The sequence below is a fragment of the Chelonia mydas genome, chromosome 10, assembly GCF_015237465.2.
Source record: "Chelonia mydas isolate rCheMyd1 chromosome 10, rCheMyd1.pri.v2, whole genome shotgun sequence".
NCBI lineage: Eukaryota > Metazoa > Chordata > Testudines > Cheloniidae > Chelonia > Chelonia mydas.
Window position 1 is genome coordinate 67360485 of NC_051250.2, and position 6286 is coordinate 67366770.

Sequence of the window (6286 nt, forward strand, 5' to 3'; positions counted from 1 at the left end):
CTTAGCAGCAGCCACCTTTTGAGTCTCTGTCATCCTGTGTGCTTGGCAAAGGTAAAGCTATTTAATTCAGCTTCTCCTTCTCTGCATTAAATGAGTTTTGAAACCCCTTCATATTTACATTGCTTTCCTTTCTCTCTGACACCATGATAGCCATAAAGAGACTCAACTTGTATGATTTTTATTTGTGGTGTCAAAGATTTCAGAGGCGGGTTTTCTTACCAGCTAACTTATTCGGTCCAGAGGCTCTAACGCCAACTGGTATCAGAATACATAACACACACATAACACACTTACATTATAGTTAACAATATTGGCTATCAGATAAACAACTGCATAATAAGGTGCAGAATATTGTGACACGATTGCTTAGTGGTAGTGCTGGCTACAGGGACTGGATTACAACAGTGCTCCTGAGATTCCATTGGCTTCTGATCTGCTCCTGGGTGCAATTGACTATGCTGATCTTTAAAGCCCTGCATACTTTGTCCTAGCCTTCGAGTGATTGGCTCTCTCCCATGTGCCACCATGACATTTGAGATCAGCTGATGCATTCGTGCTAGCAGTACTGAGATTTAAATATATCAAAGCTATTGGCAAGGAGTTCTGAGTTGAGGGTTTTTGACTTTGGGAATTGTTTTCCCCATTGGTCCAACAGATCCTGAGCATAAATTTTGGGGCACAGTAGAAAGCCCATCATCAGCTTACACAGACTTGGAGAGTGGGAAGTGATATCATTATACTTCCTTTACTGCATGAGCCTACATGGTAAATATTTTACTAGTTGTGTGTTGCTATGATGACAGCAGTTTAAACACTGCAAACTAAACAATAATGCTGTGTACTTCTACATCATCTTTCATCTGAGGATCAAAAACAAAGTAGGTGTGATAAATCCCTTTTAACAGACAAGGCATAGAGAATTTAAGGCCAAACTTTACTAAAGTGTCCTCTAATTTTGCATACCTAATTTTTGGGTATCCACTTTGAGACACCTATGATCTGAGTTAGGGAGCACCCATAAGTTCAGGGGAAGTCAAATGGAGCTATAGGTGCTTGGAATCTCTGAAAAATCAGGAGTTAGTAATGTTATCTTAAGCTGGACAGTCAAAACAGAGGCCAATTTTGACAAATTGGTACTAAGTGACAGCCCAAGATTACCAACCGTATTCTAAAAATATCTTCTTGTAAGGTGTAAATGGACATATAGTATCACTCCAAAAAGTAGAAAGCATATATACTGTAATATATGCATGGGATAGAACGATGCAAAATGCAACAGGAGTAAAAACACTGGTTCAGATCCCTTGCTAGAGGTGGGGGCGGGGGGCAGAAACTGGTATAAAGAGACCATGGTGTGCAGTGACAGCGCCCCAGTGTAAATAGAGCAGCTGCTCAAAGCTGTGTGGGGTGCTAACAGCCCCACAAGGCCAAAGCAGCAGCCAGGGATTGGTACAGCATAAGGGCATTCTGCCCCCCAGCTGTCTTTTCCAACAGCCATAACCTCTTCACTGGCAGCCAGGAGAGATACCAGAGGATCCTCTACATTGACTCTGTACCACCAGAGGGTTTCCTTTACACTGGGGTGATCCTCCTAGCACTGGCTATCTCAGCTCTGCAGCCAGACTCCACTGACAGTTCCACCAGTATATAGTTAATATACTATCCCGTACGCTTTTTCTCATAGTGTATGAAGCAGTTACTAATAAGACTCATAATAAATGGAACTATCCAGTGAACATTGTATTAATAATATTGGCAAGATTCCAAGTCTAGGGATTTTATTTATAGCATATGGCTAAACAAATATGTCTCTGATTTGAGGCTGAGATTCTGGACCAATTTACCGATTTCCTGCATCAGATAACATTGCACTCTGATTCAAGTAAATTGTACATTTGGACCTCTTGCTTGGAAGTATTCTCTGAGAATGTGATGGATGAGCACATTAAAGTTTAATTTTAAAAGAGGTTGCAAATATGTGGCTGTTTTAGACAGGATCAGATACTAGTTTTGTCCGGTTCTCACTGAGGCTAAAATATGCTTGTATTCTTCAGCAGTTTCTTTAAAGGAAAATAAAAATCTTTTAAAATGTAGACTAGACATAGTTGAAATGAAATAAGATTCAGAAATGATTCAGAAAAAGGCACTGGGTCTTAACAGAAGCTTAACAGAAAATCCCCTAACCTTTCCTCTAAATCCTGCTCACTAGGGTTAAATACCAGTGAGAAAGATGATTTATAGATTTACAAACCCATTTACATAGTGGATGATATATTTTTTTGTTTTGTTTCTATTCTATTTCTCATAGTATTATAAGCTTGAAGAGGACTTGACAGCTAAGGAAAGCTTCCGTTGCGGGAAAGTCCCTACTTTTAAATACGCTTACCTGGGAAAATATTGTCCAGCAAAGTAAGAACATCCTATTTTGCAGGTACTGACTGGCTAAATATACATGTTTCTTTTTTATCATGAGACTACTAATCAAACAACAAGCAAAGATGAGAAGCTATATCACTCCAAATTCCCCCTATCGCTTTAAAATAAGATATTCATTACAGTGAACAGAAAAGCAAAAGCACAAAACTCATACAGGAAGAATTACCCCTGGCTTTATGTTTTATCTATTTACTCTTCTCATTTAAATTGTCAAAGAAAAACACATTGAAAATGAAACATATTTGCATCTTCAAACAGCAGAATAAACACTACTGAGACCCAAACAGTTTGGGATAAATATATCACTTACCATTGTCAAATATCAAAAATATCTTCTTATTTAGGATCATTATTGTAACACCTTGGATGTAAAATATGCAGCTGAGTCACTTCACAGTATGTTAAATACTTTAAAAAATAAAAAATACACTGTAAGTCCAGGGTGTTTGGATATTTGTAAGTCCTAAGCATGCAAAATGACTACTCAATATAACAATTTTTCCTCGTCAGAAAATGCCTTTGCTATTTGCCAGCAAATCTTTAATGCTTTAGACTGGGTATTTCCAACTACCGCCCTACTTGCTAGGCAGATGTGTATAAAGGAGATGTTATTTCACTGAATCAACCACTGAGATCGTAACCCTTTTCCTGTACCACAAACAGAAATGTAAAACCTCAATCTTTCCTTTGGACTTTAACTGACTTGTCTCTGTTGTAAGAAAGCAAATGCAACTATTCCAAGGTCTCCTATATGGAAAATGTGTTAAAATGTTTTAGATCATCTTAGAGCTTCAGCTACTCACTCCAGCCACTCATTAGTTAACTGACCTTTGCTGTGTTTATGTAAGTGTAGGGTACAAATACAACACCTAGACTCATTGCCCAAAGTTGAAATGATTAATTTATTACTCTTTTTACAAAACACACATATAGAGAAAGAGAGACAGAGAGAGAACGCATAGTTCTCTTTTAACCTGAGTGAAAACTCCTTTCATAAGGTCTGAAAGGGCTTCAGGAGGCTGTTCTTTGGGAAATAAAGTCTGTATAGTGGATAGCAGAGTTTGGCTCAAGGGGAAGCCGACATCAGCCTAAAGCAAACAAAGGGAGCTGAGACTTCCCTTTGTGTGAGAAGAGAGAAAAACTGATCATCATAAAAGAGGTGCAAATGTCATTTTTATCATGTCCCTACTGAGGGGGTTGGTTGGTTGTTTGAGACAACTGCAAATTCTCCTGTCATTTTAATAGTTACACAGTTGGTCAATTTTTATTCAGATGCGCTTTTGTGTGAGAAAAATAATTATTCCCCCCCAGATAGATAATACTTCGGGCTTTTCATCTTCAGAGCACTTCACAGTTATTAACTAATCAATCCTCATCATAACTCCCAAGGGGAAAGCAAGACAAAAAAACAAAGGGCCTTTATGCTAAGCCCTGAGTAAGGAGTGGTATATAGGACTGAGTCACAATTCCTGCCCTGCTCTCTTCTGGCTCTGGGGAGATGGGCCAGCAAGATATTTCACCCTCCTTGAGGGTGCAGCTTACTACCCTCTTTTGCCAGCTATGGCTCCACCCACAACATGCCCTCTTCCCACCCACTTGTTTGGAGGAGAATCAGGCATTGAGCCCTCCTCTCCTCCCCGTGTCCCAGACTCAATCCAGTTAATTCTAAAACAGCTGCACGGAGAGGGCCTTTTCTCTACCCTACTCCCCTATGTAGTCACGTTAAACAAGTCAAAATCTAGCCCTAAATGACTTAAGGCCACAGACAAATTCAGTGTGTCTGGACTAGAATTAAGTCATTCCTGGCTCTTAGTCCTATGCTCAAACCACTATTCCATATGCTTCTCTAGAGAAGGGCAATAATGCCATTTCACTGCATAACTTTAATTTTTCTTTTCCATTTTATTGGGTTTAGGATGTATTAGTTCTGTGTCAAGGACACAGCCTGTCCCTGATCTGAAACAAGCCTGGAATACAGCAAACCTCCAGATCAACAAAATAAAGTTCACAAAAGAAACAGTTAAACATTCTGACTGGCTTCCCTCTGTCACAGAAAATGCTAAACACATATGTAAGTTATATAAAACTGCATTGATTCATATTTTCCCCTCACAGTTTCATAGTCCAGGGTGGCGGAAGGACCTTGTGACATTCTCCGGGCACTCCAGGGCTTGGTAATAAAAATAAAAATCCTTGGCAGAAAACAATGCTGTCTCAAACTACACCCACCCCAGTGCCGGACAGATGGATTTCCCAGTTTCCTCACTTATGCTCAGCCTAAACAAGTTAAATTTACAAATCTGACAGCTATTTATAGCAAACATATCTACTGCAGCAACCAAGGAGGTGGGTGGAGATCACTGGCTATAAGCCAAAGGACAATTTTTCAACCAGGCATGTGTGGTCATTAGCCTAGAAACTGACTACCTGAATTAACACCTAATATTAACATAAGGCCCTGTACATAGACACAAACTGAAGCCCCAAGCTTTTCATTTTCCCCCAGGTAAAATGGTCTTTTCTTTCAGTTTTTCTAACTTACCATTAATAATATTTATTAATAATAATGACAACACGCTTCACTTTTCATCCAAAGTGCCTCACACAGGTGAGTAAATACCATTATTCCTGTTTAAAAAATTGGTAACTAGAGGTGTAAAGAGATTGCGAGCCATATTTACAAAAGTACCTTAATGTTGAGTGGCTCAGATTTTGGCATCCTTTTAAAACCTGGCCCTTTATAGAAGTTTGTCCATGCCTTTAATAATTTTCATTGCCCTCTTCCAGGCCATTCCTATTTCTTTTCATAGATAATGTGACCAGAATTGAACTCATTTTTTTAAAAAAAAGAACGTACTATTGATTCATTTTATGGCGTTCTACTATTTTCAGTATTCTTCTCTATCCAGTTTTTAAAACAGCCTAACATCTGATTTGCTTTTTTTGACCACTGCTGTGCACTGAGCAGAAGTTTCCATTAAGCTGTCCACAGTAACGCCTAAGTCTTTTTCTTGAGTGGTTAATTTAGAAACCATCAGTGTGTATAAGTAGTTCAAATCATTCCTCTCAATATGCATTACCTCATGCTTACCTACACTGAATTTCAACTGCCATCTTGTTGCCCAATCCGTCCCTTTAAAACTTTTCTAGGTTTGCCTTTCCAAAACAATTGTCGATCATCTACAAATGTTGCTGTCTGACAGTTTCCCCTTCACTACCCACCCTCCCTCCCCACACACACTTACAGGCGCACATTCCAGATAACTGGTGAACACATTAAATAACCCCAATCCTAGTACAGATCTTTGGGGCATCCCCTTATTAATACGCTTCCATTTTTTAAATGACTGTATAGCCATACTCATTGTTTTCTAATTCTTAACCATTTTCTAATCTATAGTAGTAAGTTATCTCACCCTACGGTAACTTCATTTCCTAAACTGCCTCTTGTGAAGGACTTTATCAAAGGCTTTTAGAAAGTACAGATCAAAGAACCAGTAGGTAGAATTATTTTGCCACTAATCTGTTGACTCATTCAAGGAACTCCAGTAAACTGGAGAGGCACAACTTTCCTTTACACGTATAAGCAGAGGGATAGGTGTTTATTATAAGCAGGAGAATATCGTGTAGAAATAGGGAAGTGTCATTATCACTCTACAAGGCATTAGTTAGACCATACTGTATCCATTTCTGACGTTCACACTTCAAAAAAGTAAAGAAATTGGAAAGGGTTCAGAAAAGAGCTATCAGAATTATCTGAGGTCTGGAAAACATGGCTTGCCATGAAGGATTAAAGAAACTCAGTCTATTTAGTTTATACAAGAGCTGGTTAAGAGGTAACTTGATCCCA